Source organism: Eubalaena glacialis, chromosome 8, assembly GCF_028564815.1.
Source record: "Eubalaena glacialis isolate mEubGla1 chromosome 8, mEubGla1.1.hap2.+ XY, whole genome shotgun sequence".
In the NCBI taxonomy this organism is placed as follows: domain Eukaryota; kingdom Metazoa; phylum Chordata; class Mammalia; order Artiodactyla; family Balaenidae; genus Eubalaena; species Eubalaena glacialis.
In genome coordinates this window covers 68,778,266-68,802,155 of record NC_083723.1, presented here as the reverse complement: position 1 = coordinate 68,802,155, position 23,890 = coordinate 68,778,266, and the positions used below count along the sequence as shown (strand labels likewise).

The 23,890-nt window shown below is 41.1% G+C and overlaps 1 protein-coding gene across 2 annotated transcripts in view; it reads left to right on the top strand.

Moving 5' to 3' along the window:
- Window positions 1-23,890, top strand: part of DYNC1I1 (dynein cytoplasmic 1 intermediate chain 1) — a 333,523-nt gene that overhangs the window by 16,779 nt on the left and 292,854 nt on the right. The gene's annotated exons all lie outside the window — the stretch shown is intronic.

Below are 23,890 nucleotides of genomic sequence, written 5' to 3'. Positions count from 1 at the left end.
TGCATCATGATTCAATAAAAAACAAGTCCCAAACCTGAGCAGAGTAGCACGATGAAAGATTTTTCTCACTCGTGTTACATGTCTAGTGTGGGTCAGTAAGGGGCCCTGGTGACCATGTTCACTCAGAGACTTATGCTGAGAGAGGTTTCATCTTGGTAAGTGTGCCCTGGTCCCTCATATTTCATTAGCCAAAGCAGATCAGATGGCTGTGCTTGACTGCAGAGGGGTTGTTAAGCATGGTCCTGGAGGAGGGGAATAGGAATGTTTGTAATTAATCCAAATGACTGGAAGGGAGGGGCTTGCCTGAGTTCTGCGTACCCGTGCTGCTGACCACATCCTTAGGAAGCTCACTGAGATACAACCACATGTGTAGTGGTTTCAACACCCAACTTTAGTAGCACCTGAAAGAATGCCCATTAGAATATAAAGTGCATTTGAATGGTTTCAGCATCATGAGTGATAACAAGGTCCTGGAATCAGTGGGCTTACAAGTCTAGATTTTATGATAACGAATAAAATAAATATGTGTAGGGGTGAAATTTATCTTCCTTCAGTAGTTTTTCAATTCTAGTCCGGAACATTCTTTAGTACTTAGGGAGTGGCAGCCATGAGCCAGACTTCGTGCTTTGTAGGCACATGAAGATGAGCAAGGTATAGACCTAAGGGGCTGATGTCTAATCAGAGAAAAATAGGAAAGTTTAATATCCGTAACATAGGATTTTATGTTATCACATATATCACATGGTTATTGTATAAGGTAAAATGTGATAAATACCTAATAGAAGTATAACAAAGTGTAATGGAGGTTCAAACAAGGGAAGTTGTTAATAATTAAGTGAATAATCACTTCTTTGAATGTGTAGGCTGACCAGACATCAGTGTTAACTGGGCAAAACCATTAGTATTAATGTGTTATCTTCATTCTTCCTCTTTTGTTCTTGGGCCTGATTTGATCCCAAACTAATTGTAACAGTGATTAAGAGGTAGTACGAGAGCGTGACCTCTGGGGCCAAGGTTCAAATCCCGGCGTCACTACTTACTAGCTGCGTGACCTTGACACGTTACTTTGCCTCCCTGTTCCTCATTTTCTTCATCTGTGCAGCAGGACTGATAATAATAGTGCCCACTTCCTAGTGTTGTGGTGAGATTTGAAAGAATAAATCCTACTTAATTTTCCATTTCTTATAGGGTTTAAATATTTCCCCCTGGATCATTTTGGTGTGTTTAGTACAAACACTGACTTCCTGAAATGTGTCACTTGTTGAGTGTCTGGGCCCAGAATGAATGTGTGCTTGATAATTCTTAGGATTCTGGAAGTCTTACCTTCCTCAGTCCGGATCACATTGAGCATTTCTTTCTGTGCTCGATAGATCAGGGTGAGTACGTTGTAAGGGCCAGATGGTCAGTTAGCATTTTCCTGGCCTGTGAGGCAACCTTAGTCCAGAGACCTGTAGAGTATCAAGTTGGCCTCTATTCTTTTTTTTTTTTTTTTTTTAATCAGTAATTTGTTCTTTTTATTTCTGGATAGTATTCCATTGTATGAACATACCACATTTTGTTTATCCTTTCTCCTATTGATGGATATTTGCCTTGTTTTCTGTTTGGGGCTACTATATTCATATGATTTTTTAATTAATTAGTCTCATGTGCCTATTTTAATTCTCTATTCAAATGAACTTTAACGAAAGTCACCCTCCATGAGTCACAGCATGATGAGAGAGAAAGAGGTACCAGCTGACCTTGACGGTCCTTTCAGCCCTGACGTCCTCTAACTCAGCCTCTTCTCTAAGAGCTGCTATCGAGCACCTACTTGCACATGGGTTATGACAGTGTTTTCTCTGAATTGCAGAGCAGAGAGTGGTTGTTTCCTCATAAACAGAGACATGACTCCTGCACCTATGAGTTCACCAACAAAGACAACAGGTCTTATTCAAGTATGAGAAACACACCCATTTCTCTTCACCAGATGACATATATTCACGGAGGAAAGATGCTCTCCTGTTCTACCCACTGGAAGCAGCTTGAGAGAAGTTGACCTCTATTCTGATCTTGGAATTCAGGTCTGCTGAGGACACATTTCCAAACTCCCCCTGCCCCATGATTACCTCCACCACTCCAAAGTCATGTTAAATTAAATGCGAATGTGATACAAATCCACTGTGGCTAAATCCTGGAGGCCTTCTGCTTGTTTGGGTCCAGAAAGTTAAAAGGTCCGTGTGCTTGGGGCCAGCACTACAGGTAAAAGCTTGATGAGCTAGAGGCTGGGTGTGATGGGTGGGAGACCGTGTGGCTCATTTTGACGTGCACACCCTCTCTCTCCTCTGTTCTGGCTCTCCTCTTCCCCCACTACTCCTTGAATACAAAGTGGATGAATTTGAGGTGGTGCTGCTGAGAGCTTCTGGGCTGTAAGCAGGTGAAGGGATGGGCGTGGGGACCCTGTCTTTGGTAAGTAGGTATGAGGACACCTATCTGTTGCAGCCCCAAAGGAGAGTTCATATCAACATAATGGAGAGAACCTTTGATTGATTCAAGCTGTTCAAAAAAGAACTGGGCTGCCTATAAGGTAGTGAGTTCCCAGTGCCCAGGAGAATTCAAGTGTGCCACCTCCAGTGCAGATTTTCTGTGAAGGGATTATTGCACCAATGAGAGGTCAGACCAGAGATTCCTCTGGTAAGCTCTACATTATTTTTTCTCCAAATTTAAGAAGCTCTGATTTTGTATACTAGATAGAGCCTTGCATCACTCTCATCTCTGGCCAGGTTCTGCCATTCCCTTGGGGCCTGCATAAATAAGAGGGCAGGTGCCAGACTGGAAAAATAAATATGACAGTCTCTGTCTACTTCCTTTCCCACAAATTGTAACATTCGTTCATTCATTCCTTCATTTAACAAATATTCCTTAAACTCCTGCCAGACATTGGGAATGCTATAGCAGTGTCAGGCCAGGTTGAAGAAAATTTAACAGCTTGTGACAACCATTAAAAACAAACAAACGAACAAACAAAAAATGCTTGCACAAACTGGCCACATCATCATGCATTTGAGGGCTCAGTGTTTCCAAACTGGCCACATCATCATGCATTTGAGGGCTCAATCTTTCCAAACTGGCCACATCATCATGCATTTGAGGGCTCAATCTTTCCAAACTGGCCACATCATCATGCATTTGAGGGCTCAATCTTTCCAAACTGGCCACATCATCATGCATTTGAGGGCTCAGTCTTTCATCTGTTCATTTATTTGTTCTTTCAGTAATGTCTTAATGTACCCCGATGATGTTCCAAGTCTGAGCCATCCTGCCAGCGGAGGCTAGATAAATACGTCCATTCAAAGGCATTTGCCAGAATACCCAACTACCATATTCCTTTTGTAGTGTGCAGAACAGAAAACTACCAGTTTACTTGGGGAATAGAATTTCCACCCTGAATGCTTATCTTATGCAAAGAATGTATTACAAATGCTAAGGTACCTATTTTGAGCGCTTAGTTTCTCACTTTTTCATTATATACAGCAAAGGTGTGATGCACAAGGAAAGTGTTAATTCTCATTGTTTGCATTACTTAACACATTTGAATAGATTGGATTGGTTTAACATGGAAATGTTTGATTTTTTCAAGACCCTTACACATTTTAAAAATAAATAATTTTTTTCTAAAGTGAGGAAGGACCAAAGGGCAGAAACAGTTGACCTGGGTCAGTTAAGACCTGGGAGTTTTGCACCAAACACACACCTTTCCAGCTTGTTTCCCGTAGCACCCCTGCTGCCTCGGGCCCATTTGACCACACACCACCGTCCAGCTGCACGGTTTGCCGTTCCCCAAACACGGCTGCTGCTTCTTGCCCCTGTCATTTCACTCACGCTCGCTCTTCTTCCACAGGAAATGCTTTCCCGGTTCCCATCTGACCCACATTTCCATATCCAGCTCTCGCGGCCCCTCCTTCTTGAAGGCCACTGTGTGCTTTGGTTCCTGCAAGCTGTCCTTTGTGCTTTAAACCTTTATCGTGTACTCGCTCCATTCTCCCTTGCGGTGGAGCTAATGTTTTCAGACCCTACCATATTATAAGCTTTTTGAGACAGACTCTTTTTTTTTTTCAGATAATTTATTCATTCAACAAATATTTATGGATAGGTTGATCATATAATTCATTGTACAAATCATGACCCTGCCCTTTTTTTCTGAAAAGAAATAAAATGGAAAATAGGAAGAAACAGAAGGATGGCTAATGTGTTTAATGAGCGCTTCCTAAGTCTGTTCCAGACACCAGAGATACAGCTGTGACCAAGACAGCCAAAGTCTCGGCTCTCAAGGGACTTTGATTTGGAGTAAAGAGGGACAGGTCATAAACAAGCAGTCAAAAAGTTAACCTTTAAAAGCAGATTTTCCTTGCTTATAGAAATAAGACATATTTATTATAGAAAAAAATTAAATTCATAGGCTCTTTTTGTTGTTGTTTTCTTCTTTTCTATATTAGTATAATGGCAGTTAAGGAAAGTTGACTACTGGTGGTTAAGGAAGTCTAAAACCCAAACTTCCTGGGTTTGAGTCCTGCTTCTTCCAACTGGAATACTAATAAAAAGATTAAATGAGTTAACACATGGAAAAGACTTACAGCAGTGCCCGGCATATAGTAAGAGCTCAATTAGGAATATGTTCCTTTTATTGTTACCTGACAAGGGCACTACATTAATAAATCCTCTGAGAACCTGGAAATAAGACTGTTTTTACTGTTAACCTGTTGTTTCAAAAGCAAAGGGTAGTTTTCCAGGGCAAAAGGCTGTATTATAACTTTTTGCATAGATTAGTATAGCTAAAAAATCAGACGTGCACTTTGTTAGCCCTGAAAGTGTAAAGAAGGGAGAGGTACGTGGTAAATGTTGGTATTACCTATCCAAACACTCCCAACAGGGAGGGTGTCTTAGCCTGACAACTTAGCCCAGTGTTCCCCTCTGGGATTTTTTTTTCCCCAGTTTTATTGAGAAATAATTGACATACATCACTGTATAAGTTTAAGGTGTACAGCGTGATGGTTCGATTTACATACACTGTAAAGTGATTACAATAGGTTTAGTTAACATACGTCATCTCACAGGTGCAATAAAAAGAAAAGAAAAATTTCTCCTTGTGATGAGAGCTCTTAGGATCTACTCTCTTAACAACTTTCCTATATAGCAGTGTTAACTGTAGTCTAGTACTTATTTATCTTATAACTGTGAGTCTGTACCTTTTGGTCACTTTCCTCTTAATCATTTGTGTAAGTCCCACAGCACGCAGAACAGCACTTTGCACTTTATAGGGGCTCAGTAAGTACCCATTAAGTTGCATTAACATAAAGATACATTTCGTGGAGCCAACTACTTGGGTTTCCTGGCTCTTAGCAAATTAGAAAATTTGGTTGATTAGTGTGCTTCTCCCTCCTTTACAAATGTATGGGGATCTTGCTCAGATACCCAAGGTATTCTCACATCCCCTTCGATCAGGTGAATCATCCCCCTTCCTTCCCCTCCGCCCCCTACTTCTTTCCTGCAAATGGTCACTATGCAACATGGACTGCAGCGGTGGGGAGAAGCACGCTCTGATCTGCTGAAGGAACTTGGGGTCAGACGACTGTATGTGCATATGTGTGGGTGCATGCTCACGTGCTGAGAACATGAGCAGGCAACACTCGTGGGCATCAACATTCTTATCTGTAGTCACCTGTCATGTTGCAGCTGTGGGGACAGACGTGTGATCAGGGCCAGCCAGCAATCAGCTAGACAGACAGACAGGCAGGATTAAGGTCTGAATCTTAGTTTTGAGGGTATAGATATTAGATTGTTCTTATGTAGCCAAAATTCTCCAGCAACTTAGTGACGAATTCACACAACCCAATGCAAGTATAGGTTACATATTAGGCTACAAACATAAATGCCAACTTACTGACTTGCCAGGAGAAACCTAACTTCTTCCCATGGGATCACTGTGCCCTTGCTTATAGGTTAGTATTCTGCAATCTCCTGAGAACTTGGGTTCTTAGGCCCTTGGAGTCAGAGGTCCGAGCTGGGTATGGTTGGGACAGTACTAGCCTCTGGGCATTAATGGTTATCCTGAAGGCTAAGTCCAGAGGTAATATGGGCATTGAAAAATCAAGCAGATGGTATAATTATGTAATACATTCAAAAGCACCAGGAAGGGAGGTAGAATCTAGGTGTGGCAATGATACAGCCATTGAGGACACCAGATCACAGCAAAAGGGTTGAGAGGGAGGGTCAGGGAGCAGACATAGGAGAATCCCAAAGCCAGTGGAGCCTTGACCCTTTTTATGGAGAACAAGGCTGGGAGGCGAGGAAGGCGCTCACTCAGGCAATTTTTCATTCATCCAACAGATAATTGTTATCTACTCTGTACCGGTCACTATTCTAGTATTGGCAACACATTGGTGAGCAATACAGACAAAATCTCTGCCTTCATTGGAGCTAGGAGAAGGGGAAAACAATGAAAAATATTTAAATATGTTATAGGATATGTTAGGTGGGTAATACACATAAAAAAAATACGGCAATGGGAAAGACTTGGGGATGTGTGTGCAGGGGGGGAGGGGTTTGCCCTTCTAAATAGAGTGACGAAGTAAGACCTCGATGAGATGAAATTTGAACTAAGTTTTGAAGAAGCAAATCTTTTGGATTTTTAGAGAAAAATAGTGCATCAGGCAGAAGGAATAGTAGATGCAAAGTCCTTGAGGCAGGAGTGTACTTGATATGTTTGAAGAACAGCAATGAAGTGTGCCTGGATATGAGATCAGAAAATTGATGGGGCTGGATTTTGTAGGGCCACAGAGGCCATGGCAGGACTTGGGCTTCTACTCTGAGATGGGAGCCGTTGGAGAGCTTTATGCAGAGAAGTGACATAATTTGACTTGTGTTTTAATGAATTACCATTGCAGCTGAGAATAGACTGTAAAGCAGGGGGGCGGGCCCAGGGTAGAAGCAAGGAGACCGTTTAGGAGGCTTTTGCAATAATATGATGGGAGATGATGGTGGCTTGGATAGGGTGATGGCAGAGGAGGTGGCGAAAAGTAGACAGATTCTGGAAATGCTTGGAAAGTAGAGCCCAAATAATTTGCTACTGAATCGGATGTGGGATTTGACAGAAAGGGAAAACAGGGATGACTCCAAGATTTTTGGTCTGAGTTAACTGGAAGGCTGGAGTTGCCTTTAACTGGAGTGTGGAAGACCGAAGGTTGGATGTACATGGAGCCAGAGCCCGGGGAGCAGTTGTCACAGCTGGTGCTGCAGTGTAGCGGCCTGGCGCCATCGTGGTGACTCTCCTAACAGATGCACGGGAACGATGACGTCAACTGGCCAGAGCATCTGTTTCCCTGGATGCACTAGAGAAAACCTGATAAATTCACACCGCTTTTCCTGTCATTTAAGACTTCATTCTCCTTTAATTGTAACAGATTTACAATTGTTCACTGCTAATTTATGTGGTGGTTTTGCATTACCTTTGGTCGATCCTAGCTTTGATGTTCTGGCACTGTGTGACGTTTTGACTTGGGAGATGTCCTGTCTTTTAAGATAAGGACTAGTTTATTGACATGTACACACTGCCATATTTAAAATGAATAACCAACAAGGACCTCCTGTGTAGCACTGGGAACTCTGCTCAATATTATGTAACAACCTAAATGGGAAAATGTATAACTGAATCACTTTGCTGTACGCCTGAAACTGTCACAACATTGTTAATCAACTATACTCCAATATAAAATAAAAAGTTAAAAAAAAAAAGATAAGGTGTAGTTTAACTTTCAGAAAGTGATCATGCTCTAGTCCCATTATTTCCAAATTCTTGGGGACTACCTACCATTATCGTCTCCCACACCCCTAAATGTTGTCACTCAAATCCAGGAAATCACTTTTATGTCTCCACTCTGCTACTTCTCAAGGCGATGACTGCGGGGCAGAGGTCTAGTTGCAGTGAAGTTCAGTCAAGGAACGGTCAGGAATGGGGGCAGCCTAACAGGTAGAAAAGGAGATAGATGTGTTCATGTAAGTTCCTCCTTACTTTGGATATTTTGTTACTCCTTAGCATGGTCTCGAAAATGGAGATATAATTCTTCTTCCACTTTAAATTTTTTTGCCAAAATTGGTTTTCTTCAAAAGCTCATATGTACAAGCCTGTCTCCTATTTTCACTCAAAGAGACAGATGGTTGAAACTGACTCTAGCTAAATTAAAAAAAAGAAGTCTTGAATTTAAAAAATGCACATGAGTATCAGAAGGGTTTAAGCCTTTAAGGACTAGTTGAGAAATCTGTTCTGAATACTGCCTCATTCCACTGAGTTATCCATTCATGTGCAGAATGCTATGTGCAGGCCAGGCTGGGGACTCTGCAGCCAAGCTTTTCAGATGGGTATTTGCTTTCTGAAAGGAATATAAAGGTTGTGCTGATGAGACGAATGGCAAACATCCAAATCCTAGGGTCAGTCAGCATTTGTGCTGACATGGCCTGCAGGAAATATGCCAAGGTCCTGCATTCCAGACAGTATTGATTTTCTGCACTCTTATGGGCATACTAGGGTAGCTGGAAAAGCGGGTTAACCTTTGTAAGTACATCCACCTTGATGCATTTGTGCCTTGAAGCACCCGGGAATTTATTTTGTATCTTTTTCACTTTCTTTCTCTGGTAGACTTAAATATTGCTGAGCTTGCTTTGGTCATTCTGTGGAAGTGCTTCCTCACCAGTGCCCTGCAAATGGATTGCAGGTTGCATGTGCACCCAGATATTAATCTCTTGGCCCTCATGATAGTCAGAGCCCGGGTCAGGCTCCTGTGGTAGTGAACAGCTTTCTCTGTTCACCTCCGCGTACTGTGCAAATTATCACCATGATTTGTGGGTGTCATGCCATTGCAGAATGTTGGCTGAGAAAAGACAAAGGTAGAGACAAGTTTATAATGGAAAGTTTATTGATTTTACAATTGATGTAGCCCAATATATTTCAATCTCTTTTAACCCCAATTGACAATAAAAAAATACTATGTATGTCACAATGAATGTGTGTGTGTCCAAAACCAAGTTCCATGAAACAATAGTTGTCCTTACTATGTGCAGTGTGCATTCTAGTAGTTCTAATATGTTAATCACAAACATTGCTCCCTATGACTAACGAATTTGATTTTGTAACATACCAGTGGGTTGCAACCCATGTTTAAAAAGGCTGTGTGTATTACATGCTAGGGATAAATGATCTGGTCTTGTACTTGGTTGAATCCTTTGGTAATTCCTTGCTGCCTACAGAGAAGTTCAGACCTCTTTAAAGTATGGCGTAGCAGATCTTTGGCTGTAGGGTGACCAGCTTGTCCAGGTTTGCCTGGGGCTTTCCTGGTTGAAGCCCTGAAAGTCCCGCATCCAGGGAACTCCCTTATCTCTGTGCAAACTGGGACGGTTGGTCACTCAGCCTTTGGGATCTCATCTCTGAGAGGTGAGATCCACATCCATCCTCATCTTCCTCCATCTTCTTTTGTGCTGAGTGTTCCTTTTATATCCAGTTACTTGTCCCACAGGCTGGCCATTCTCTTTCCTATCTCCCCGCTTTTGTCCATGCTTCCCTCTGCCTGGGATGCACCCCTCACCTTCTGCTGTCCGCAGGTCTGGTTTTCCTCTGGGATGGTTTGTTAAGTCACCAACTCTATGGAGCCTTCTTCTTGACTTCTTGTGAGCACAGTAGTGCTACAGACTATGTTGACTTATAAGATCTTTAGTAGTCCTGTGTTTTTCTCAGCTGTCTTATTCTTTATCACCTGTAGAACAAACATGAGAAGGAAAACTGCTGACATAAAGTGGGTGACAACAGCAGAGAAAGAATACAAGGGAAATAGAATAAACCAGTACAGATGTTAAAGCCAATAGCGTGGGGTGAGGGAAGATGAGAAAAACATAAAGACGTGGGCATAGGCAGTAGTTAAGAGCCACTGGAGACTTTGGTTTGAATCTTGGCTTTTCACATGTCAAGTTGTTTGCTTTGGTGGGAGGATAGAGTGTTACTTAGCAGGTCCTTCTCTATGTGAGTTTCTCCACTCATCATAACTTTAACCAAGATCAGTCGTCCTTAAAATTAGGTAGGCTTAATTACAAATTTGTATTTTGTAGTTAATTTGGGAGGGTATTGAATGAAGTGGTTTGAAGATGTAGAGATATCTTAATAACTTATATTTTTAGAAGATTAAAAACAAATTGACTGTGAACATTTATATTGCGAAAAATCTATTTTGACTTTATTATTTAAGCATTAAAATTTTCCTTCCCTTATTTTTATTAATGTGTCTTTATTTTATTTCCTTTAGTATTATAGTTTAAATTCGTTCTCATTTGTGAGTTGCAAGAACCTCTGGGCAGCTTGAATTTGCCTGTATCCTCTATCAGGATAGAGTGCCCTCAATAGGCAGCCCTATTGGCCAGGGCTGTCTTTTTTTTTTTTTTTTAAACAAATATGAATTTTATGAATTTACTACATCCATGAATATTTGAAAAATGATAATATATGTATATGAAACAAATAGATGTCATTTCATTTTAACAGGTAAAGATATGACTGCACAATCTTTAGAGACACCAACATGCGTGGTGATGAAATTCACAGTGACCTTTTAGTATGTAGGACAAGTGATACTCACCTAAAGTAGTGACCTTTACATGTAGACTAATGTTTTTGTTTTTCTATTTATGTAATATATTTTTTAACATCTTTATTGGAGTATAATTGCTTTACAATGGTGTGTTAGTTTCTGCTTTATAACAAAGTGAATCAGCTATACACATACATATATCCCCATATCTCCTCCCTCTTGCATCTCCCTCCCACCCTCCCTATCCCACCCCTCTAGGTGGTCGCAAAGCACCGAGCTGATCTCCCTGTGCTATGTGGCTGCTTCCCACTAGCTGTCTGTTTTACATTTGGCAGTGTATATAAGTCCATGCCACTCTCTCACTTCGTCCCAGCTTACCCTTCCCCCTCCTCGTGTCCTGAAGTCCATTCTCTACGTCTGCGTCTTTATTCCTGTCCTGTCCCTAGGTTCGTTAGAACCGTTTTTTTTTTTTAGATTCCATATATATGTGTTAGCATACGGTATTTGTTTTTCTGTTTCTGACTTACTTCACTCTGTATGACAGATTCTAGGTCCATCCACCTCACTACAAATAACTCAATTTTGTTTCTTTTTATGGCTGAGTAATATTCCATTGTATATATGTGCTACATCTTCTTTATCCATTCATCTCTCGATGGACACTTAGGTTGCTTCCATGTCCTGGCTATTGTAAATAGTGCCGCAATGAACATTGTGGTACATGACTCTTTTTGAATTATGTTTTTCTCAGGGTATATGCCCAGTAGTGGGATTGCTGGGTCGTATGGTAGTTCTATTTTTAGTTTTTTAAGGAACCTCCATACTGTTCTCCATAGTGGCTGTATCAGTTTACATTCCCACCAACGGTGCAAGAGGGTTCCGTTTTCTCCACACCCTCTCCAGCATTTGTAGATTTTGTGATGATGCCCATTCTAATTGGTGTGAGGTGATACCTCATTGTAGTTTTGATTTGCATTTCTCTAATGATTAGTGATGTTGAGCATTCTTTCATGTGTTTGTTGGCAATCTGTATATCTTCTTTGGAGAAATGTCTATTTAGGTCTTCTGCAGCCAGGGCTGTCTTGATTTAACTTTGCTGTGCAGAACATCTGGCCCCTTTATAGGGATGGGAGGCAAGGACTCGGAGTCAAAGCTAAAGTTAGTCATGTCTGAAGATTTGCTTGTTATCAGTTATTTTAAAGATCAGCCCCACAGGTTACCCGAGAGTCGTTTATTTTTAGACACGTTCATTTATCATCTTGGCAACTCAGAGAAAACAGCTTCAAGTGCAATGGATGGCTCTGTTCTAAAGCACTGATATTTTTACATCACTTTTAAGGAGAAAGCCCAACTATCAGCATGATGATTTATCCTCAAGGCATTTTGGGCTTCCAGATTGCTGAGTTTTTGGCTGAGATAAACAATGGAGGGTGTCAATTATAAATTGAATGGATTTTGCTAAATAATCCTTTTAGAGTCAAAAAACAGAGATTAAAAATGTAAGCCAGGCAGGAGAACATTATATCAATGGGTATATGATGTAGTGATTTAAGAAAAGATAGTACAATGGATGAGGCAATGCTAGGATTGTGGGTTTGATGCACATGTGTCCTAATGGATGAAAAAAATCAATTCCCACCCCCACGCCCATGGAAATAAAGATTTGTTGCAGAATAAGGAAGAACTTTTCTGAGTTGGATCATTGAAAACCTTAGTGCACTCACCCAATGTACTGATGATTAGAAAAATCCCAATAGTGAAATTGTGGAAAATTTCACACTTCTATCTAATGGTTATTTAGCAGTTCAAGGCATATTCTTGAGCACTTACTGCCGGGCGCTAGAAGTACACAGATAAATTAGATGTGGCCCCTCCTTTAAAGGAGCTGTTGGTGTAACAGGAGGAGAGCATCGTATGAACAGAACAGAGGCACGCATAGGTGGAGCCTGTGGTTCACGTCTCAGCAGGCCAGCCGCAGGTGCTCTAGGGCTGCCAGGGAGAGTGCTCGGCCCAGTCTTGAGACCGCAGGAGGCCTTTCTGGAGGGGATGTGATTGAGCAGAGAGAGAAAGATGAGTAGGCATCATCAGGTAATGAATGGTGAGAAGAGCATTTCTGGAATTTGCAAAGGTACAAAGGAAGGAAACAGCTTGGTACCTGCCAGTAAAATGTGAAATAGGGAGAGGAGGCCTCTGTGGATCGAGAGGTGGGCAATAAGAGCATCTTTTGGGCCGTGATCGGGAGCTGGGACACATTTTGCAGCTAAAAGGGAGTCATCGATGTGTTTTAGGCAAGGGAGTGTACTCATCAGATTTGAACGACAGAGAGCTCATTCTGACTCCCTGTGGAGGATGGGGAGCGTCATCGGGAGCAAGGTTTGCACAGAGACAGGGTTGCGGTTGTCAGACGAGTGATGTGAAGCCTGGCATTGGGCAGTGTGGATTGGCATGGATAGGTGAGGGCAGGCTTGGAAATACTAGGTGTAAAATTGGGAGGACTGGTGAAAATTGGCTGGGGGGGGGTGTGGTGAGTTCAAGGATTTCAGGGCTGATCCAGGGAAATACAGGATCACGAGGTGGCAGTGTGGCACAACATGGGCAGCACTTGGATAGGACTGCATGAGAGGGGCTTGTCCCCAATAGAAGGAGACCCTCCAGGGACAGCAGCACGGGGCCACCACCCACAAAGGGACGAGGGAATCAGAGGGAGGCCATGTGTTCTGGTGGCGCTGCTCGGCGCAAGGTGGGGAGCCTGCGGATCAGAGAGCGCCGAAGGGCAGCTAAAGGTCTCTCGTAGCCACAGCGTTGTCCTATCTATGACTGGCAGAGAGTAGTGGGTGCAATTTTGCAGGGTATGCAAAGCAGAAGATCTCTAAGTGGCTAAGAAGGTGCTTGTTTGAGCTATATTTAAAGCGATTGGATGTGTAAGAATTTGTGTTTGATGCTGGTGGGTGCTCAAATCTAGTGGTCCTAGCCTGATAAGAAGTAAACAACATAGGGGCCAGGACACAGGGGCCATCTTTAACCCATTTATATAGCAGCAAGTGTTTATTGAAAGTCTACTGTGAGCTTAGTTGGAGGCTGAGGAGCCACTGTGCAAGTGCCGAAGGAAGCTCACATCAGGTCTGTGGAGAAGCTGCCACTTTGCACGTGCTCCCTGAGAGTGCTCGTTTTTATTTGCTTTGAAAGTGCTTTCGAACCCCTAGGAGCACAGATACGTAACCTCATATAAAGTGTAGTAGTGGTGGTAGCCTTCTTTGTTTGGCTTCTTTACTGGTAACTGGCCTAGGCAGGTGGTACATCTTTCCCATCTATTTCAACCTGAGGTTAGGTGTTTTACAGGATCCTTTGTGTAAGGCCTCACTTCTTTCTTCTCTCTAGTTTTCCTTGTGATATTGTCCAGAAGGCTCCCATCTCCTTTCTTCTGATTCTATTTTCCAGTCCCTTTTCCGCCCTGATTCTTTGGGACCCAATGCCAAAATATTGCTCTTCAAGTGTCCTAACTGTTCCATCTTTAGTTTTATATTCTTTCAAGGATGGTCCTTGAAATGCTCATTTCCTAAGGACTCTTGATATCATCTGAGTGTTTCCCAAGGGAAGATGCTCTAAGAAATGAATGAATGAATCTCTTAATTGAGGAACAATTCCTTTTCCAAAGAGAAGCACGTTGAGTCTTTAAATGGAGGGAATGCACTGTAGGGGTCAGAAATAACTCAAAATTTTCCAGAACTTTTGGCAAAGCTGACGATGGGTTTTGAGTCCTTTAAAATTTAAGAGCTCTCATCTCTATTCTGTTAACTAGATGAGAGAGCAGATACCCTATGGATTGACTTTTCTCTCTAGCATAATGGGCCTCTGTGCTGAGTGCTGGAGAGGCTCTCCTGTTTAATGCGCTGCAATTGCCAGTGCTCAAGTTACAGCTGAGGCGGTACAATTTGGGTAGCTCAGCATCTTGAAGTGATGAAAGTAGGGCTAGAGACATTATGCAGACACAATCTTAAATATAGCTCACAAACCCAAGAAGAGAGATAGTAACAGCTTACTGTGGAAATATTGCCTGATTTCCTAGTGAAGAACCAACCCAGTATGAATAAAATTAAGAGGAGCCTCGAAAACTCAACATAAATATTTAACTGTATGTATATACTAAGATTTTTTTCCCTCCAAACCTGTTCTCTATTAATATAAATAGATCCTTCCTATGTAGATGAAACTCTTGGGGTGCTTGGGACTACCCAGTATTGGCTTGGAGGTGTGGCTGGGAATTTCAGAGGCAAAGTCTTTTCTCCTGTCAGCTCTCCCATGCAATTTACACTTGCTGCCACCAGGTGGTGATAGAGAGTGATTGCAAGTAGACTGATCAGGATCCACCGCAAGTGCCTTTTGTTTAAGAAGAGCTTTCTTGTGACTAAAGGGAGTGAAATCTTGAATAAGAAAACCCTGAAAGGCAAGCGTTGTTTAATGAAAAATATTCAAGAAATAAAGAGATTTGGTGTTTCCAGTTCTGACTCGTCCACTTAATAGTTGTACACTTAGATAAATGCAGCTCAGTTTCCCTGTTTATGGGTAAAATACTGGTACTGGATTATGTAATCTTTAAAGTTTCTTATCTTGAAACAAACATGTGTAATTGTAATTGTGAAAGCAGCAAAATTAAAAGAATAAAAACTTTTCATATAACAGAGAAGCCTTCACTTTATTAACAACCATCTTAGTTCACTCACTTTGCAAGGCGAAGAAGACCCATTAATTTTGTGTGTGTGTGTCTGTGTGTGTGTGTGTGTGTGTGTGTGTGTGTGTGTGTGTGTGTTATGGGGGGAGGAGAATGGGGAGTGAGAGAAGGCTTCTTAGTTTGTCTTCCTTACCTATTACCTGGTGTAGGCAAGTGAGGAATAAGAAATCCTTCACACAAAGTTCTATGGAACCTTTTCTTCAAAGCCTCATCTCCCTAAATCCAGTCTTTCTAACGATGTATCCAGACGTCTTAGATCTTCCTAGTATTTTTTTTTTTTCCTGGTATTTTTAAATCATTATAAATATATTTCTAAATCACTGTAGTTTCTTGACTCTAATCTGAATTTTCTATGCTCAGTGATTTTATTCCTGTTATCTTTTACTTTTTCTTTTCTGCAAAAGAAAGAGCTCTAACCCCCTCTGTTTAGGTTGCCAATATAAACTCTTAGCAAAATTTTGTTAAGTAAATGTCTCTATAGACTTTAGAATCAACTCCATCTTATCAGAAGTAGATTAAGACAAAGTGTGGTTTGAGGATCCCTGTGAATCCCAAGATATGTTCAGGGGTCTGTAAGGTCAAAACTCTTTTCATAATAATGCTAAAATGTTTTTTGTCTTTTTCACTGTATTGACATTTGCAAGGATTGTGTGAAAGTGATGGTAGGTCAAACTGCTAGTACCTTAGCGTGAATTGAGGCAGGGCACCAAACTCCTAGCAGTGGTGTTGCACCTCACTGCCACACACTTGCAGCTAAAAAGACAAATAGTTTCGCCTAAGAGTATCCTTCGTGAAGCAGAAAAAAATACTAGTTACATTAAATCTCTAACCTTGAGCACACGTCTTTTCTGTGTGACAAATGGGGGCATATAAGGCACTTGTGCTGCTTACCAAAGTCCAGTGGTTGTCTAGAGAAAAGCATTTGTGCAGTGTTGGAGTTGTGAGCTAAATTAGCTGCCTTTTTTCAAGAAACACTATTTTTTACTTGAAACTACAATTCATAGACAAACCATGGTTATTTAGGCTTGGCTATTTGGCAGAAATTTTCTCAAAAGTCAGTGATGTGAGCTTGCCACTTCAAGAACACAATTGACAATATTTGTTGCTAATGATAAAATTTGAGCTTCAAGCAAAAATTAGAGTTTTGGGGAACTTATATCTGCCACCATGAGTTGAACAGCTTTACCATACCTAAAGACCCTTCTGAAGAGTTTGGTAATGATAGTACCACATGTGATTTTTGGATATTGTACAATGGAATGTGTCAGTATTTGAGAAGTCTGCATAATTTTCTAAATAACCAATGCATAATGTTATAAAATCATACGTGAATAAAAGATTCATTCAAAGTTTAAAACAGACCAATGGATTTTAATGTAACAAAGTACAGAAAGTTCATTGGTGTGGTTTCATGTTCAGATTGCAACTTTACTTTAGGAAACTGCCATTTGTTGATTTTTGGTGTAATATCAAAGAATATCCACAATTACTTCGAGAGGCTATTCAAATACTAATTGTTTTTCAGAATACACATTCATGTGAGACCAGATTTTCTTTACAACTAAAATAGCACATCACAACAGATTGAATGCACAAACACCTGTAAGAATCCAGTTGACTTCTTTTAAGCTAGATATTAAAAAGAGAAGTGAAAATATAAAAGAAATACCCTCTTCTTATGATTTTTTTTTTGTCTTGGAAAGTGTGCCTATTTTTTCATAAAAGTTTTATGTTAAGTAAAAGGTTAGTGTTGTTATTATAGAATTAATTATGAGATATTTAAAGTTTTATCAGTTTTAATTTTTAACATGGTTAACGTTAGTAGATGTAACCCACATAAACAAAAGCTCTTTGAGGTCACTAATAATTTTTAAGAGTCTCAAGGGATGCTGAGACCAAACGTTTGAGAACTCATCTACAATATGAGTAGACGAGGCCTGGGCACCCCCCATGAGATGGATTTTATCAAAATGTTTGTTTTCCCAGTATACTGACAGCTGTACAAATTTAGCATATAACCCTCCCACATCTTTCACCAGCCAACTCCCTCTGAGATTTCTCTTACCCTCTTTTTATTGACAGTGTGATATAGCTGTAAAAATGGTTGTGGTCCCATTCATCCCTTGGCCTCCCATCCAAGTGGAAGGAGGCAGCTATATTGTATAAGAAGCCAGGCAGGTGGAAGGAGGTTGTGAAAGATCAAATTTCTTACATGTACCTAGTGGCAGATGAGAAGTTCAATAGCTGATAGTGAAGAGCTGACAGGAACAATTGTTTTTAGGCAGGAAAAGATAACTTGTTTCTAGGTAGTTTTTTCAATGCGTCTGGAAACAGCTGGGCAATGACTTAAACCTCCTAGGATTCTGACTTTAGGCTTAAAAATACATTTGCATGTGCCAGCATTAGAAATGGAATCTCAAACTGCTGCCAACTTAGACAACTGAAAGGAAATAGAGATCTAGACGGTTGAAAAGCTAAGCCTCAGGAGGTTCTGTTGCTTGGCAGCTGTATAAACAGAGCTAAACCCTTTGCTTCTCCTCTGTTAGACGCTTGGTTCTAAACAGGATCAAACCATCCCATGACCATATGTGCAGAAATAGAAATGAAGGTGATGGGTCTCATTGTTGGGTTCAAGAAAAGTCGAGCATTTTCCTTTCTTTACGGATGTGTGTGGAGTAAGAAATGTGAAGGAGATGCAGGGTGAACTGGGAAGAAAAGGGCAGGTGTGAGATGACTTTTGTTTTTACCTTCCTGAGTGTCCATGTTGCTCTCTCATGTTTTCCTCCTTCCTTCCTCTCTCGGTTCTTTCCTCTTTGAGACTTAGGACTGTGAGACATTTTTATGATGGAACAGCAGGAGTGACCCTCCCTGTAACTAACTTCTTAACTAGAGAAGAAACCATTTCTCCATGTGCTTCTCCATCCTCTGGGGGAAGTGGGTAAGATAGGGGAGGATGCCTGCCTGGGACAGCTTGATATATAATCCCTATGTTCAACAGAAAAATGGAGAAGAATTTTACTACTATTAAATGACTACATTTAATTGTTTAAAAATATTTTTTTCTTTGAGTCACATCTCTTTAACCACATGCATTCCATTTTATAACCCATTTAGATTGAGAAGCATGCTATACCTTTAATGTATTTCTCACTGTAACTTTTTAATATTTAATTTATTTTTATTATGGTATGATTGACATAAAAATTATATTAGTTTCGGGTGTACAGCATAATGATTTGATATTTGTACATATTGTGAAATGATCACAATAAGTCTAGTTTAACATCTGTCACCATACATAGTTATATAATTTTTTTTCTTGGGTTGAGAACTTTTAAGATACACTCTCTTAACTTTCAAATATGCAGTACAGTGTTATTAACTATAGTCACAATGCTGTATGTTACATCCCCATGATTTATTTGTTTTCTCACTGGAAGTTTGTACCTTCGCCCATTTCACTCATCCCCTCACCCCCAGCTCTGAGAACCATCAATATGTTCTCTGTGTCTATGAGCTTGATTTGTTTTGTTTGTTTTTTGTTAAAGTTTTTTTTAGGTTTAGATCCTTTGCAGTGAATTTCGAGTGATGGTTTTGGATATTGAATTAGGGTGGAGTTGGGGGAAAGAGTTTGCCAGGTAAAAAATAGTAATACTAATAATAATAGTAGAAAAAGAGGAGGAGGAGGAAGGGGAAGAGGGGCAGAAAGAGAAGGAGGAAGAGGACAAACAACTTTTCTTAGGTGTTTAATATTTGCCAGGCACAGTATTAAGCTCTTGACTTATATTGATTCATTTACTTGGATGATAACGATGGCAGTTTACTGAGCTCAAAGATGGGCTTAAACAAAAGATGTGAGAACTGAAACACTTGGGAGGATGGATGGAGATGAGTCCTAGTGAAACAAGGGGATATAAGGTGAACCAGGGGAAAAGAGGGAAATCAGAAGTAGGGAGTTTAAATTTGAAAAAAGTTACAGTTGGGAATTAGGGTATGGAGTCCAGAGTAAATGGAGTAGCTGTTGAGATTTCTGTTGTCAGGTAGGGGTAATTTGGAGGATGAGAAAAGAAAAAAAAAGAGGTGACATGGGATTGTACTCAGTGATAGCTGGAGAACTTGCAGGAGAGCAAGAGCTGAGATGCAGACGTGGGAGGGAATAGGAGCATGAATCGGGCAAGTGCAGGTAGGTTGTGAGAGAATGTGGGCAAAAGGAATGTCACCGCTGGAAAGCAAATTCAGAACATGGGACTCTGCTAGGAGGAGAGCTGGGCAGGCATCATAAACAGTGCATCAACTGACCCCGGCATGGATGGAGCTGGGGCGAGACAGCTGTAAGTGTTCCTAAGCCAGGGTAGAGTTGGGCTGTAGTTGGCTGGTGGGTGGGAGAGTAGGTGGATGATCAGACAGGGAGGCGATATACACCTAGAGGTGGGTTTGATTTATCTACTTGACCCCTTGCCATTTGTAAATGAAAGAGACCAGCTTTTTATGTGTGTGCAGCAAGTGAGCAATAATTAGCAGCAGGTAGCTTTGACTCTTATTTTCTTAAACTGGGAGCACCAAAATTGCCTTTGCAATGACCTACATTAGCCCCAGGAAGCTCTATAACTCATGTCCCCCATTCTTTGCTCCTCGATTTGCTTTGTTTAATGTGCAGGGAGATTTAGTGGGTCAGACTGGCAAGCCCCCCCGGGAAAGCCTATGGAGTTCAGTGCTGACACTGCATTTAGTGCCACTATTTAAGCCATTTCACTGTGTGTAAAAGGCCCATTCATTTACTCTAATGTGTACTTTCCAAACCCTTTACAAGGTGTTCTCTTGAGACTTCTTATTCTCCCAGCTGTTGATGCAAAGTGTCTAGTTTGGAATAGATCCAAAAATCAGTAAGTGGAAGGTACTCTCTATAGCTGTCTTTTAACGTTATGCTTCTACTGCCTTTAAAAAGTGAAGTGTTATTTGAAACGTCACTATGTAACATAATTTTTTTAAAGTTCCCTTGGTGTTATTGTTGTTTATTTTTAAAATATTGGCTCTATGGCTGGTAACACCAACTTAAATGACCAACATTGTCAGACACATTTATCAATTTTAAGAAGACCTTTGCCCTTTGCAGAAATGTACTGAGAATACACGTTACTTCCCACTGTTGAATGAAGTCCTTCGCAAGAAAATCACAACAAATACAGGATGTTCTATTACATGGTTTACTCTTTAACAACCGTAATATGTAACTGAAGTCATGCCAGGTACTTTTTTTTTTTAACATAAATTTATTTATTTGTTTGTTTGTTTATTTATTTATTTATGGCCGCACTGGGTCCTCATTGCTGCGCACGGGCTTTCTCTAGTTGTGGCGAGCGGGGGCTACTCTTTGTTGTGGTGCATGGGTTTCTCATTGTGGTGGCTTCTCTTTGCAGAGCACGGGCTCTAGGCGCGCGGGCTTCAGTAGTTGTGGCACGTGGGCTCTAGGACGCAGGCTCAGTAGTTGTGGTGCACGGGTTTAGTTGCTCTGCAGCATGTGGGAATCTTCCTGTACCAGAGCTCAAACCCGTGTCCCCTGCATTGGCAGGCGGCTTCCCAACCACTGCACCACCAGGGAAGCCCCCAAAATTTGTTTTAAAGTTCTCCTGTAGTCATAGAATCAGAAATCTGGATCAGGTAGATAACCAGAAATCCTCTGCTCTGGAGCTTCTCAAACTTCAGTGAGCATAGGAATCACCTGGGCAATCTTTTTTGAAATGCAGCTTCTGATCTGGTAGAACAAACGGTCTTAATGGCATGGGCTGAGTCAGCATCTGCTGCACTTGTGTCCCTTGATGGTGAGCAAGTAGACTGCCGGAGGTGGCTCGGCGTGCATTCGCTTTACTGTTGACGCCGGTAGGTTGAGTTTTAAAGCAAGTTCTCTCTGGAGGTTTTTATCTGGAAACATGTTGCAGCTAAACAGAGCCTCCAACTCTTCATGCTGTGTGTGTGTGAGTGAGGTGTGTTCGTGAGGCTTCTTCCATTTTGCTGTCATGACTGCCCATTTTCAAGCCCTCTTGATGTGTCTCTCTGGAAATGCAGTTCCTTCAGTGTGTCCATGCCAGATACTTTTGATGGACTGGGAAAGGGAGATAAAAGTTAGGGAATGTGGAGGAGAGGGAAACTTCTTAGAGAATTCTAAAGTTTTTCTAAGAAGTTTCCACTGGCTGCTTTCAACATAGGATGACATAGCTATTGCTTTAACAGTAATTTTTCTGATCAGACATTTCATTTTTGACAGCAGAAAAATATGGAAAACATAGATCAGATTGGCCCCCATTGGGGAAGAATATATGTAACTTCTCAGATGCCTTCTGGAATTAGGTTCTAGTTTTCTCCTGTCAGGATTTTTGGTGTTGAAAATTACTGGCTAACAGTGTTTTAGTGGTAAATGTTACTTTTATCAGTTCTATGGCTTCTCTTGGGGAAAAAAATCAGATCTAACTGCTTGGGTCCATGTTCTTCCATGTCAACCATCAAATTGGAACCAGATAGAGCTGCTTCCTGCAGGCAGAATGTTTCCTCTCTGGCTGGCCTCAGTCACTGCTTTGTTTCCCCAGTTATCTACTTGGCACCTGTAGGACAATGAATTTGTGACTCAGGTTTAAATAGGCCTTGGCAGGAGCCTTCACGCTCCATCCCACAGCCCCAGTGCCCATCCAGCTTCTCATCCCACCTGCAGTGTTGTATCTCTGCGTTCCCCAGTGCCCATCCAGCTTCTCATCCCACCTGCAGTGTTGTATCTCTGCGTTCTTTCTGCTCAGAAGTCCTGTTGACACTTAAATTATGACACACTGAAAGTTTTTTCATCACTTCCTTATTTGCCTTCTCTTCCCAGTTTCACTGACATCCTCTTGACAGTCTCAAAGTTGAATTGTTACTGAATCTTTCTCATTTGCTTCCACATCTAAAGGCTACCAAGAGTCACGTCTTCCTTCTTAGCCGGGCTCTCTTCAGTCCACATTCCCAGCACATTCTGTCTCCACACTCACCTACCATCCTGGTGCAGGTGCAATCGACCCAGATAGATGTTGGCACCAGCCTCCCCGCAGCTTGCGTATTTCTCGTTTCTGCTCCTATCTGTTTCCCAGGCAGGGACAAGAATAGACTTAAGCAAATTTGTATTCTGTTTTTGTTTTGTCACTTTTCTCTTTCAAAGAGCTGCTGATTTCCCAACCCTCTTTACACCCAATGGAACTCACTTTTCTGTATTTTCAAGTCTTTGCCACTTGCCTCCACAGGTCCATTCTTACCAACTAAAGTTTGTATTTCTTGACTTGGATTCATCTGCGTCTCTTGTACACAGCCTGCTGGTTCTCTCTTCTGCAGGCCTTTGTGTGTCTCTGTCTCCCTTTCCTGTGCTAGTTCCTGACCTCCTTCCATATCCAGTTCAAATTCCACTTCTTCCCTAAAGCTCACCCTCGCCCACTCCACCAGATCTTGATTATTCTCTTGTTCTGCATCCCCTCTGAACTTGTACATTGGCGATCAGTGGAGTGTAGTAGTGCAGAGCACGGACGTGCTTGAACTGAAGTCCTTCCATGTATGGACTATGCAGTCTTAGGTCTTGCTGAGTCTCCTTTATCTGAATTGTGAAAAAGGCATTCATAATAATAGTGGTCTCCTTGGATTGTTGTAATTAAATGTGATAATAAATGTAAAGTATCTGGCACTCAGTAATCAGTAAGCTGATCTCTCAAGGAGCATTTCCAGCCACACCACATGCTCACAAAGTTGAGTTATGCATTCCTTGAAGGAAAGAATCTGGCTCTGCTCATCTTTGTACTCGATACCTTAGAGAATGCCTAGCACAGATTAAATATTCAACACATATTTGTTGAAAAATGAAGAGCATGATCATGAATAGCAGAGATTGATTATCATGATGATTATTGCTATTATTTCACAAATCTTTGCCAGCACATTATGAGCAAGAATGTAGGACAGTAGGAACACAGTACACTTCCCAACTGTGTGTGTTCATCTGAAAGTGTCTTAGGGTGACTGCAGGTTCTTGATTACCTTGTAAAGACAGTGACAGGAAGTTTGAAGATTTTTCATTGCTTTGTATGCTTTTTTTTGCCTTCCCTCATTTTGTCATCTACTCAGGGACACATTATATATTCATCATAGTTGCATACAAGTCATATGCAAATGAATACTCGTGACATTTATGGTTAGTTTTTTTTTTTTTTACTTTATTTTAGGAATTTGGGTCAGAGAGGAGTTCTTCATGTCTCAGTGTCTCCATTTTCTTAGTTTCCAGTTGGGAGCAGAAAAGAGGCAAATATAATCATTGATGATTGGTGAGAATCTTCTCCAAACTCATTTTATTTGAAATTTCTGGCACCATCACCACTAGGATCATCATCACCATTAACATTAAAAATCTTGTTCAGATAAATTGTCCCAAGAACTTGCCATGGTGTTGTCTCCTCATTCATGTGTTCACAAATATCTTTTGCTTTGAAAAGGGAAAGTGCCAGGATAAGCAATATTGCATTCAGTATGCAAATGAAAGTTTTATAGAAATAGG